The 14,426-nt window shown below is 33.9% G+C and overlaps 1 protein-coding gene across 1 annotated transcript in view; it reads left to right on the forward strand.

Annotated features, from left to right (window-relative positions):
* The first annotated feature begins 9,838 nt into the window (after positions 1 to 9,838).
* LOC113108263 (xin actin-binding repeat-containing protein 2-like) overlaps positions 9,839 to 14,426 on the forward strand; it is a 36,730-nt gene continuing 32,142 nt past the window's right edge. Inside the window, exon 1 of the mRNA XM_026271189.1 lies at positions 9,839 to 10,002. The gene's annotated coding sequence lies outside the window, so the exon portion shown is untranslated. The remainder of the gene's footprint in view (positions 10,003 to 14,426) is intronic.

The raw sequence follows: 14,426 nt of genomic DNA on the forward strand, positions 1-14,426 counted from the left end.
ATTAATCATTTGACAGCACTATTTATAATCAAATAATACACATGATATTATATATAAAGTTGTATTCATTAGACTGTGAATAAATACTCATCTGAATTCATGAGTTTCATTACTGAGGTGCCATTTAAATGTATTATTACAGATGTCCACATTAGACAATTATCATTCAAATAGGGCTTTAGCTGTGTTTTTATCCCGGATATTGCTAGTTAATTTGCTTATATTGTAAATAGACAGAAGTGAGAAGAATTTTAATTGTTGACTTTTTTTATCTAGACTGATCTGAGCACAATTTGATTATTGGGGTCTTTTGCTAAAACTTTTGCTTTCACTGCTGTTTAGGAGAAGAGAAGAAAAAAAAAATGATTGTGATTGTTCTTTCCTACAGGTGAAGCTGAGGTGTTTTGTTTGATGGCAGACCGCTAAGATGTTGGCGCAGGATTAGGTACATAAATGATCAAATTTCCATTTCACTCAAAATTAATTAGCTGCAGATAAATTGAAAAAGGCCTTGGGTTGTTATCTAACTGCTATTAGCAGAGAAACCATGACACAAAGTCATTAGCGGGGAAATAATGTGAGTGCAGTGGCTCCTGGTTTCAAGTTATGAATTAACAATAGATGCAACCTGTATGATTGTACAATGATAAACAACAGTACAATCATTACCATTATGTTGAGGAAAAAACATTTCGGGTAATTTGGATTGCAGGAGAACATTAACTTTGAATACAAAGCAGCAAACGTTTATTCATGTATATTAAACAGACAAATGCGATTTTATTAGCACAGATCCAATTATGGAGCGAGGAATCATTAGAGCCATTACAAACACGGGGAAATGCTGCCACATGCACTTTCCATTGGAAAAAGGCTTCTTGTTTTCTATTTGTTCCTCCTAACGTACCTTTTGAAATGTTGCTGTGGATTTTAGATGACTTTTGTGGCATGGGTTATAGACACATTCAGAAAAAGACATGGGTTTTATGATATGCCATTCAGAGCAGGCGCCTGCTGTGAATTTGACACCCGTTGTGAATTGTGTTTGATATTGCTGAGACATTTTGTTGGTACGAACACCTGGTAATGATTTTTCGCCATGTGTCTCAGATAATGCAAATGGCTGTATATCTCTTTTTCGACACAGCACCTCATTACAGGTGTTATATCATGACAGTGGTATTGTTGTCACGACCATCCCAATGCCTAGAACCGAAATAGTATGGGCTGTTGTGAAAATGTTTTTGATTCATATATATGCAAAAGAACCCTGCCTATTTATATAGATTTGTCTGGATCTAAAAGTGGACTTACAATGCATCTTCTTAAACTTTTTTAATAAATAATTTTTAATAAATAAATTAGGGCTGTCAAATCAATGTATCATGATTAATTGCATTCAAAATAAAAATGTGTTTATAAATACAAACACATGTATATATTTAAGAAATTGTATTTTGGATGCTATCAATCACGATTAATCGATTCGACAGAAAGTCAGCAATTAAATAAATTCCAAATGGTTTACACAATACATAATCCAAATGGAATAACTAAAAAAAATATTTTATTTCTTGTAATTTGATTTACAAATATAATATAAATACATGCATAAACATTTCTATAATTTGACAAACTTGCAAAATAATTCAGCATATAATGTTAAATATTATAATAAATGAATTAATAAACATATTATATTTTATATATTTATATATTTTCTATATAAAATATATATTAGATTTATTAGTTATCTATATATTAGAGTTTTTGTTTGTTATATGTTGAATTATTGTCCTGTCTATTATATAAATATATGCACGTAAATACATATAAAATATATGCTGTATATTCTCTAAATAAAAAATATTAATTTAATGCTTTGACAGCACTAGTATATATATTAATATTATTTTAGTTATTGTGCATACTTACCTTTTGGAAGTCCAACATACATGAACTTCACTCGTTAGGTGTCTGTTCTGCTCAGAAACAGCCAAAAGGAAATATAAGTTGTTTTTAATCCTTGAATGTAGCCTAATATAGCCATTTCATGTAATATTTAAAGCGCAAGAGAAGCTGTTTATTTCATAAATTGATTTAACCTGCGGCAATTCATTAAAATTAAATAAACAAATATGCCATTAATAAGTTGCAGTTCATTGAAATCTTCTGCAGCCGTAGTGTTAGGAAACTCTGTGCTAGACTGTCCTACACATTTGCAGTATGTGTCATGTTTTTGTGTACTTTATTTAATCTCACCCAGGGCATAAATTTGGCCAGGACTAGTGACTAGTGTCTCTTCCAAAACACATGCATGATGCCCTTACAAAACCATGTTAGTCATTCTTCTTAGTCCGAAGTGTCTTTTCATTCTTTCAGCAAGTATTTAGAATGACACTTACAGATCACACGGCTCTGATAATAAAACAAGAGATTATGTTGGTGACACCTTGCTGAGTCCGTCAACCACTGTGAGAAATATTAAACCCAGCACCTTTGCGTGTCTGTATCAAAAACACTGTGAGGGTGAATTACATGCTAGACACAACAGAAGGGATAGCAAAGGTTCAGCCCTCACTGCCCTGCATTCTTTCACCCTGATGGGTTCAACTACCTTGACTCTTTGAGAGGACCGACTCTGAACGAGGTACATGTGTGTAAACCGTTGTCCTGTGGACTAACTGCAAGGTTTTAAAGAACAGAAAGAGTATTATTTGATAGCTGTGTGATAGCTCTGTCAATTTCTTACGTTTAGTGATTGAAAAATAAGCTCGCCATTTCTGTGAACGGTGTGAATTACAGTAAAATGTGTTTAGAAAGTGGTCAAATCGATCGCATGTTATTTTAACGGCCATTGTAAAGAGTCTCTGTCAGTCGTTTTTCTTCCGTTTTCCAGTAACGTGATTAGAGAGCGTGAATCAGAGTCGAATCGAGCTCTTCTCGCAGTCACTGAAGAGAGGGACACCTCATTTGAAAGTGATTACAGCGAATCACATTAGTGTAAGTGAATAGAACTGTTCTTAACCGTTGCACGTACAACACATTCACAATGAGCTGAAACAATATGTGATTTAAAGGAATAGATCACCCAACAAATTAACATAAACTGAAAATATACTCGCCCTCAGGCTATCGAAGATCTAGATGAGTTTGTTTCTTCATCGGAACAGATTGGAGAAATTACAGCATTGCATCACTCGCTCACCAATGGATGCTCTGCAGTGAATGGGTGCCGTCAGAATGAGAGTTCAAACAGCTGATAAAAACATCACAATAATCCACAAGTAATCCAGAGCACTCCAGTCCATCACTTAATATCGTGTGAAGCCAAAAGCTTTGCATTTATAAAGAAATTAATCTATTATTGAGGTGTTTTGATTCAACTTAACTGAGCTTGATCTGTGCGTATTTCTCTCCTGATTCAGACAAGTCATCTTTTTCAGCGGAGAAAGCAATATTATTGATAGAAGACTCGCTTAAACCTGAAAGAAATGGGATGAAAAAACAAAAAACAAAAACAGCTTTTCGCTTCAGAGATTATTGTGATGTTTTTATCAGCTGTTTGGACTCTCATTCTGACGGCACCCATTCACTGCAGAGCATCCATTGGTGAGTGAGTGATGCAATGCTGTAATTCTCCAAATCTGATGAAGAAACAGACTCATTCACATCTTGATTGGCCTGAGGGTAAGTAGATTTTCAGCAAATTATCATTTATGGGTGAACTGTTAATTAAGCTAGTAACATTCATTTATTTTGAAACAAATGCAGCTGTATTTAAAGTTTCTGTCAGTTCCAGTTTCATTGTCAGAGGATTAGAAAGCATTTATCTTTAAACTGATTATACTGTACCTCACCAGTCCAACAGTGAGCACAGTCTTTTTTCCGTAGCTAGACTGTAATCACTGAGTCTCACTGTTTCTCTTCTGTTTTTTCATGCGTGCAGTGAGATGTATCAGATTGGAAAGAGTGTTTAAAACTCACTGTTTATCAGCTGTCAATGCAGAGGGAAAGTGAGAATGAAATAAATGGGTTTTTTTTATTCTGATTTCTGAAGGATCATGTGACACTGAAGACTGGAGTAATGATGCTGAAAATACAGCTTTGCATCACAGGAATAAAATACAATTTAAAATATATTGAAATAGAAAACATTTCTTTGAAATCATAGTAATATTTCACCATATTACAGTTTTTATTGTATTTAATAAACAAATAAAAGCAGCCTTTGTGAGCATGAAAGACTTCTTTCAAAAAAATCTTACTGATTATATATGTTAGATACATATAATAGTCAGAGTTTTAGCACTTTAACTGAACTTTAGTTTAGCGTTGACAACTAGCTCATCATGACAAGTTGGTAAATCATTATCACCCAAAAATAGCATTTGTTTCCATAGGGTGAGGCCTATATATACCTGCCATGTTTGGAATGGTTGAATCTCGACAATCTCCCTGAATGACGTTATTGTTGTTGTGACACTTGATCGTTGTCGTTCTGCAGGGACTTTATTTTAAGCTATTGAATTCTGCAGTGCTGTGTTGTGGTTTCATGCTGTCTCTGGTGGACTGTCTGCTGTCAGCCTTCATGTCTCTCCGTCCTGCTGTGACTGCGCAGGGCATGATGGAGAGTCCGGGATCCTCTTTCTCTGTGGAGCTCCTGGTATGGATGTAGATGTGGCCACACATTTCTGCAGACAGGTGACAGGATGCTGAGGTGTCGTTTCCCTTGATGGTGAACTGGACAAACCAGTCACACTGCTGTCAGATTCGTGTTGGTTAATGATGGCTTCAGGGTTGAGGAGATTTCCAAACTACAAGCTATTTCTATTTAGTCAAGCAATCATAAAAAAAGAGGAAATGGTGAAAATGTACTACCAAGTTTGTTAAAAAATAGCTCATTATATTAAAAACAACACCTTTTTTTAGGGGGAAATATGTATTTGAATCTGTTAATCAGATTTTATTACAATGTTCTCCGGAATACTTCATTCTGATTGGCCGGTTGTGGCATATTTTTGTATAATTTGCATATTTCACTGTAGTCCATACAGTGTAAATTATTATTTATTCCAATGTAAATTATGTTTGTTCAATTGCTATTTGACCCCCTGCCCCTCTACACAATTTGTGGGTTAGTGGATTATGCAGTAAACATTCATCCAGTAAAAAAAGGTCAAAATCTAAATTTCAGTTGGGGACCTTTGGTTGAGTTGACTTTGGTTCAGAATGACCCATTTGCTTTTCTTTATCCTTTTGCCAAAAGCTTTTCTTTTTGTGTTTGCCAGATGAGATGAAAAACATAACATTGAACAGTGTATTGTTTTATAGTCTAATTCAACTTCTTACCATTATTTGTGATTTACATTTACATTTAACTATATTTTAAACATGAATTAAAAGTTTTTTTTATGCTGTAAATGACTTTTTTTTTTTTTTTTGAGAAAGATTTACGCTGATTTACAAGCTAGAAAATATTTGTTATATAACTTGTGGGGGTAAAAGTGGCTTGTTAATGGAAAAGCTGCACTATTTTAGTTGTACTACTGTCACGCTTCTGAAAATTGCATTGAAGCTAGCAGCATCGCTACTTTTAGTTAGTCGCTCCCCAACGCTGATCACTCTAATTTCGTTTGGCTAGAGAGGACGGTTCAGGCGGGCTGGCGCCCTGCTGGGAGTGGAGAGACAGGGTCTCTCATATATCTGCCCCCACATCTGTCCCTCCGTGTCTCTGTGGGTCTCCGGTGTCTGCTGTGCTGTTTGTGTCTCTGGGGCCTCTCTATTACATCACAGTTTGCAGAACTCTGACCCACAGAGCTTGGTTTGATGCTGGACACTTAGTATTTGCACATTGTTTTCGGCTTGTAAGAGAGCATCTCAGTTTTTTAGCTGGTTTTTAGTGCATCTGAGCTCAGTCTGTATAGTGCATCAGACGTAAAGGAATAGCGTATCCAATTATGACAATTTCCTGAAAATTAATCACCCGCAGGCCATTTAAGGTAGATGAGTTTGTTTCTTCATCAGAACAGATTGGAGCAATGTAGCATTACATCACTTGCTTACCAGTGGATCTTCTGGAGTGAATGGGTGCCGCCAGAATGAGAGTTCTAACAGCTGATGAAAACATACTTGTTTTAGAACTGTTTTTAACTGTTTTTACTTTTAAACAGATAGTGGACTCATATTTTTGTCGGAAACATCTTAATGATGGATTTGTTTCTTACAAATATGCATCTTTTCACTTCATAAGATATTATTTAATGAACTACACTGTAAAAAATAAGTGTAATTTTAACTGTAAAATTTTGGAAAAAACGCTACGGAAAAAAACTGATAATAGGTTAACAGTAAGTTCCCGTACTATATACAGGGAAAAACTGTAAAAGATCTAACAAAGCATTTAATGTAAATTTACAGTAAAATTCTGTTAATTATACAGCTTTTAGAAGTAAAAAAAGAACAAATCAATGTATAATTTACAGTCTAAAACTGTAAACTGATATTCCCAGAATTCCCTGCGTGACACTCCACGTTTGAAAGTATTTTGTTTAAATAATCATGTTTTTAAATAGTTCTTGTTATCAGTTATGTACATTTGAGCTTTATGTTACATCTTCTGTTGCTTAATGAAAGTTTTTTGTATTATTTAAGTATCACGTGTGTTACCATGATGGTGTTTTGTGTTTCCATAAATGTGCACCTTCTATATGTTAATATATGCTTCTGCTTGTGGTGAAGCTACTTGTGATGAGCTTTGATACTTCATGTGGCTTTCTCTTATACAGTACCATCTTTATTATTATGGTGGTTGTCAGTATTTTCAAGGTACAAAACAGATTTAATTTTGTGTGTTGTTGAATTTACTGGTTTATATTCACATTTTCTTGTCTGTAAATTACAGCTTTATATTGTAAAATTAACAGTTTTTGACGTAAATGTGTTTACAGTTTTCTGTATTTTTACAAAATTATTCTGGCAACCACAGCTGCCAAAAAGTTTTTGTAAAAACAACAAGAAATTTTTTACAGTGTAATGAACTCTCATTCTGGCGGCACCCATTCGCTACAAAGGATCAATTGGTGAGCAAGTGATGTACCTAAATTTCTCCAAACCTGTTGAAGAAACAAACACATCTGCATTTTGGATGAGCTGAGGGTGGGTATATTTTCGTCAGCTTCATTTTTGGGTGAACTTGTTCCTTTATCTTAAAGTTCATTTGAAAGCCACGCAGTTTTAGTGCATGGCACTGGCAGTGCCAAGGTCATGGGTTTGATTTTCAGTCGCTTAAGATAAAATTGTCTGCCAAATGCAAAATGTTGGCTCTGCCAAATTTCAACAACATCAAGCATATTTGATATCAGTCGTTGTGATGGACTCTCCTTGCTTTGGCAATGACCAGTTTCAGTCAATGAGTTTTTCTCTAAAGAACTGGCAAGCTGTTGTCCTCTTCAAATCTGATCCAAACTAATTTTCCTCAGCAAACACAAAGCCACATATCTCTCAAATATCTTATGCATGAACATTTTTCCCTCCTGCACTCAACTGACTAATAAAACTAGAAAGTGGAGGCAGCACTTTGTAATTATTCAATGTATTATTGAAGTGAATTCATTATATTACAATTGTTTTCGTTTATGCAGCACTCCAGAGATTTCGAATAAGCTTCCGATTGATTTCCTGCCCAAATAGAGTCCCATGATCCAGAAAAAAACCCTGTAAATACCAGGGATTTTAAAACACTTATTTAAAGGCCTAGAAAAGTCATGGAAATGATTAAAAACCTTAAAAAAATAAAAAATAAAATAAAAAAAATGCATGTCTTTGTCATGCAGTCTTTATAAATATAATTTTCATTTTGCAGTCACTCACTACAAACTGCTGAAAATATCATTAAACAAATCATGCAAACTGGTCAGAAAATGTGCAAACGCTGATTGAAATTCAGAGAGAAATGTCATTTTTTCTGTCACCTCTGTTCCTTATTTAATCTGTGAGTGTGACAGACAGAAAAGTGTCAGAATTCAACTGAAAAAGTCGATAGGTGTGAGCCCTGAACAAAAGTGTTGAGTCAGTGGATGCCAGAGCCAGTGGAACCAATGGAGAATGCATAAAATGAAACTTGCAAAGCATATAAAATAAATGTCAGAAAAAAGAAATGTATTTATATATATATATATATATATATATATATATATATATATATATATATATATATATGTGTGTGTGTGTGTGTGTGTGTGTGTGTGTGTGTGTGTGTGTGTGTGTGTAATTTGGTGCAAGTATAATAGCTTAGAATGCAAATTAATGTGACCTTTGTAACAGTATATCAGACTAATTAGATACAATGCATATGATTATCGGTTGTCACTCTATATCTCCCAATAATTTGTTGAAAGATGACATTTAAATGCTAAGTGTGAGGATCCAAGCTCTATAGTTTCAAAACATATAATGCAGTACAATACAATGATGATTGAGAGATAAACAAAAAAACGTTCCTCAAAATCCTGTTTTAACAAGATTTTGCAAAAACTATTATGTATAATCAAGAAAATATTGCGTGCAATAGGTTTTTCAGCAAAGTTTCAATCAGTTTAGAGGGTTTAAAAGGGTTAGCTCTCCCAAATAAAATAAAAAATTAGGTGTAAAATTAGTGTTTTACTCACCTCCGAGGCATTCTATGTGTACTGTATATGACTTTCTTCTTTCAGATGAATCCAGTCGGAGTTTTATTAAAAATTGTCTTTGATCTTTCAAGCCGTTTAATGCCACTCAGCATGTGCTGCATTCCTTCAGTCCAAAAGAAGTTAAATAAAAAGTGCCCATCCTTAATAATAAAAAGGGTCTCACATGGCCCCAGGGGGTGAACAAATCAATGCGTTTTTGTAAGAAAAATAACCATATTCAAAACGTAATAATCACTTTAATGTAGCTTGCTCTAATAGCTGTACAAAGAAGCAGTTCTGGGAGGATGACGTATAAAGTCAGTGTTGCACATGCACAGGTGAGTCTCGTGAAAACCAACATTTGTTAACAGCATCAAAGGAAGCAAAGTTTCCTTAGTTTAGCAAAGGAAAACCAGTCTCCTTTTGGCTTATATTTAAATCCTCCAACATATTTCTTTACAAATCATCGTTTTGTACTTCTAATTAGTGACTGTTGTTTTTCTTTGATCTCTCCGCTACATTTCTGTGTGTCACTTTTGAGCAGCGCGTGTACAGAGCTGACCTTCATGCGTCATTCCCCCAGAACTGCTTCTGTTTACAACAGTAAGCTAGATTAAAGTTATTATTACATTTTGAATACAGATATTTTTCTTACAAAAATGCATTGATTTGCTACAGGAGGCCTTTGTTCACCCCAGTGCCATGTGAGACAATTTTTATTTTTATAGATGCATGCTTTTCATTTAAGTCCTTTTGGACTGATGCAATGCAACACCCACTGAGTGGCATTAAACCGCTTGAAATATCAAAGACAATTTTTAATATAACTCCGACTGAATTAGTCTGAAAAGAAGAAAGTCGTATACACAGCGGATGCTTTAGGGGTGAGTCAAATGCATTTTTGGGTGAACTAACCCTTTAAACCTTCAGAACTAACCCTTTAAACCTGCAGATTGGATGCAGTTGTAATAATCCCATAGTGCAGCATTAACCCGTGAATTTTAACGACTGAACATAATATTGATTTGAGAGGGAAACACTGACTGTTGCTTCCCCAGCATGCCACCAAAGGCATGAAGACCTCCAAAAAAAGCCCCGCTGGCAGTGCGCAGGCCAGAACGAGGGGAGGGGGGAGAAGAAGATGGTCTGAAATAAAAGCAGCTGTTCCCCAAGGCTTGCTGAATACGCGTTATGTTTATGGGTGCCGCTGGAGCTGGTCTCCGAAGCAAACCAGACTGCTGGCGAGTCTGACCACCTGCAGGACAGGCAGGAAACTACTGGCCCAATCTGTGGATCTCTAACCCTCCTCTTCCTCCGGACTGACACGCAGTCGGTGAGTGTGACGACTGCCTGGACCGATCGATCGGACGTTTGGCTTGTAATTGTATTTTTAAGGAAATAAAGGATGACTTCACAGGGAGTTTTGTAGTCATTGTTAGTGACTGGAAGACACTGTGGCGATTGAAACTTTACTCTGACAATGAGCTTGTGCTTTGTGATGATAAATAGGAGATTTACAGGTGTTTGCTGTTTAGGGATGAAAGTAAAGTGATTCTGTTAATGATTATTGTATGAACACCATAATGATTTATATAATAACTGTTCCTAACTAGATGCCTACTGCTACTGTTTTTGTTTTGCTTCTATATATTTTGAGTATTTTTTATCTAATTTATTATTATTGTTATTATAAATATTTGTCATTTGATAAAATATTATATACACATCTACTATATGTATCAATATGCTATAATAAGGCATAGAGTTTATATTATAAAAAATAATAATTGTTAATATTGTTATCATTATTATTAATATTATTAGTAGCATAAATATATATATATATATATATATATATATATATATATATATATATATATATATATATATATATATATATGTTAATTATTCTTAAAGTTATTTATGTTATGTTTATTATTATTATTATTATTATTATTATTATTATTATTATTATTATTATTATTATTATTATTATTATACCAGTCACCAGAGATCCAAGAACTGTTACAAAACTGGTAAGAAAATAATTAAATTTCTTTCTTTCTTTCTTTTTTCCTTTCTTTCTTTCTTTCTTTATTTCTTTCTTTCTTTCTGTTTGGTTCCCAACACTTGTGCTCTTGATAATTAAAATAAATATTGCACATGTTTTGGATAACAAACCACCATGCGTTAAACTTGTTTCCACTAACCTCCACTAGCTTGTTTGTGCTGGGAACACTGAAATTCTGCGGCTGGTTCAGGAGATCTTTGGTGTTTCTTTCACAATAATCTGATTGATTTTTACCTGGTGGATGATAAAATAGATTAAGAAAGTCCCACAGACTGCATTGAAGGAGGGCCTCGAGTAGGAAGTAAACCACCTTCGCAAACCGCTTGGCAACAACTCTAGTATCGTTTCAGTGAGTTTTGCTAGGGCAGATCTAGTTTTGTGCTGTTTCTGCAGTGTTTGGTAATAAAAGCTTTTTCATTTTGCTGTGAAATCCCATATTGAGCCGTTTATTGAATCGGCCATAAACCTGCTTTGCTTGAACCGCCAGCAATCTTCCTCCAGACTGATGTCAGACTCTGGGCTCCATCTAAATGACTGAGAACACAAGCTTCTCATTAAGAAGTTGTTTGTTTCTTTTTCTCCTGATCAATTCTGTCACTGTCCTGAAATTGCCTGTAAATTTGTTTCCGCCCCCCCTCTCTTTTACCTTCTCTTCTTCTGCAACAAATAACAAAATTGACTGCACAAATTTAATTTCACTCATTCTTAGAAAACCGTGACAAACTTTAGTGATTGTTTTGTTTTAAAAGAAGGCATTTTGAGGTGATCCCTTTTTCATTTTTAGAGGCATTGAAATATTATGATTACACTGTTAATAAAGACATATTGAATGCTAATTTAATTAATTGCTAAAGCAAAACGATGACAGTATATGATAATTACAATGTCAACAGAATTCTTATGTAGGTATCAGTGTTGGAGACAAGCTAAGTAATGCAGAAGACAAATGCGGTTCATAATCTAGTTAACTTCCATGTGAAAAATAGATATTCAACAACAAACGAGACAAATGTAGTGTGGGACAGGAATTGAATGAATGATAAAAAGTGGGTGTTTCAACATGTTTGGAGGATTTGTGACATCAGCCTTAAAGGAAAGTAGTTTTAGAAATGGAGAGAAACTGCAAAAATGTATTTTTTCTTTTTATTTAAAAATTAAAATTGTGCACTAATGAATAAAGAAGCCATTCATCTTAAAAAGTCTTAATTTGGCCTTCAAAATTAAGGCCTTAAAGTCTTAAATCAAAGCAGAAAGTCTTAAAATCATAAATTCATAGCATGAACAACAACAAAAACAAAATCCAAAATCAGTATTTTTCTGATACAAATTCTAAGCATCAAGATTCAAATTATAATCATCAAGAAACTTGAGATGCTTGAGATTACTTCAGATGCAGATCTAAAATGAAGTCTTTAAAAGTTGAACAAAATTGAGTGAGTTTATGCTTAAAACAAAAACATGGGGAATCGATACTTGTTTTCCCTTTAAATTAAGCCCATTGAAAGATATTTGCTCTGGTTTCAATAAAAACCCAGAAAACCTTAAGTAATGATGACTTTTTAGGAAAAGTAGCTTTAGTAGTAGCTCAGCTAAACTGTAAAAAAAAATTGGGTTGCACTTTATTTTACAGTACGTGTACTAACATGTACTTATAGTGTACTTACAGTGTATTGATCTAAGAAAGTTCTGGTAATACAAGGTAACTACATGGGGTAGGGTTAGGTTTAGGGGTAGGTTCAGGGTTAGTACCTAGTTATTACATAGATATTGTAATTACTATAATAAGTACATCGTATGTACATGAGGAACAGGACTGTAAAATAAAGTGCTACCAAAAATTGTATAGGAGACAATTTTCACTCAGAAATTGCTTGTAAATTTCACAATAATTACAAAAAATTGAATGAACCATGACCTTTTGAAGTAGAAGGACTAAAATAGTATTTTCTTGTAAAACAAACTTCCAACAGTGTTTTATTTCACAACATTACTTCAGAATTGCATGTTTATTTCAGCGTTACTTGCTGTTTCTTCATAACTATTTGAGAAACTGGCTAGTTATTTATGTGTGAAACATTTTTCATTGAGTGAAAGTAAAATTCAAATACTGTTAAATGTCAATCTCTGACTGAAAAAAATGGTGCAGAAACAATTTTCTCAGAAACCGTTCGTAAATTTCACTAACAGTTACAAAGAATTGAATTAACATTGAATTAAACGTGAAATTTTGACATAGAAAAACTGAAATTTTCCAGTAAATCTGTACATATTTGCTTCATTTACTGCTTCAAAAAAATCACATTTTACAATGTTTTTTTTTTGTTTTGTACCAGATAAATACTTCTCTGATTGCTTCTGTATAGTGCAATGCATTACTTTTCCAAAAGTTCAGCTTGACTTTAACCAAGCCTAAGTAGCTCTTGGGAAGCTGCCGTTTCAAGGTAGTCTCACAAGCACTGAAATATATGTAGTTCATTCCCAGTAATATAAACACGGTATTGTTGACATTTCTCCATCTTTCATGAGTTTAATCAGACATTTAGTGGAGCAGGTCGTTGATCTTCTGCGCTCTCGGAAACCTGACTCCACCAGCCAACCCCGGTTTAAAATAAGTTAGATTTATTTTTGCGGCTACTTGGCGCCTAGATTACTTCACTTTCCTGTCATGTGAGCTCGGGTCTGTACATAACTCATTACAAGATAGCCTCAGATTGTTGACATGCTTCGGACGTGAGGATTTGCACCACATCAAGGTGAAAGCTTTCAACCAGCACCAACTCAATAGTAAACTAAAGCTGCCTTATAGAGCGCTGCGCTAAATATGAGGAACAAGGATGTTCCATCATCTTCTTTAACACAGAGCTGCATTTAAATGCATCTGAAGCGCAAGAGTAGCTGTTACCAGGCTTATTTTGGGTGGTGGATGTCTGTGGTTGCTCATCCTTCTTGACAGGTTGATGGGTTTACAGCAATGCAGCACGGTTAAAATAGAGCACTCTTTACCCACTGATGTTATGTACCACCACACATGATCATGCATCATGGGACTTTTAAAAAATGGTTTCTGGCTTCAGGGCTAGGTTTTTTTTGTTTTTTTTTACCCATTTGGATAATATAGCTCCAAATGTTTATCTTATCTATTCATATTTTCAGTACTTGCATCAGTATAACAGTATTTATGCCTTTTCTTTGAAATGGAGCAAACATTTTTTTTCATACGTGTATATTTTATAATTATATATATATATATAAATAATATTAAGTAACATTAAACATTTGAATAAGTAGCCTATATAATACAAAAAAATCTACTACTACTAATTGTTGTTATATAGGCAATTTATTTAAATGTTGTTCATAATAATAATAATAATTAATATTATTATTATTATTATTATTATAAACTCATGTGCATAGGATTTACTATATGATATGCTGCTGACAATATAATATTAATAATAATAATAATAATAATAATAATAATAATATTTTTTTCTTGTTAATTGAGAATACAAAGATAATATACTATTTTCTACTATATTTGTTGTATGTTTTTTTTTTTAGTTAAACATATTATTATATGATCTTTGACAAAAAACGTTTTGTCTTTGTGATAATCAAATGAAAAGCAAAGTGACTCCCAGTAGGAATGAAAATATTGAACCACCACCTGAAAAAGTAGGAAC

Source organism: Carassius auratus, chromosome 9, assembly GCF_003368295.1.
Source record: "Carassius auratus strain Wakin chromosome 9, ASM336829v1, whole genome shotgun sequence".
NCBI classification, from domain to species: domain Eukaryota; kingdom Metazoa; phylum Chordata; class Actinopteri; order Cypriniformes; family Cyprinidae; genus Carassius; species Carassius auratus.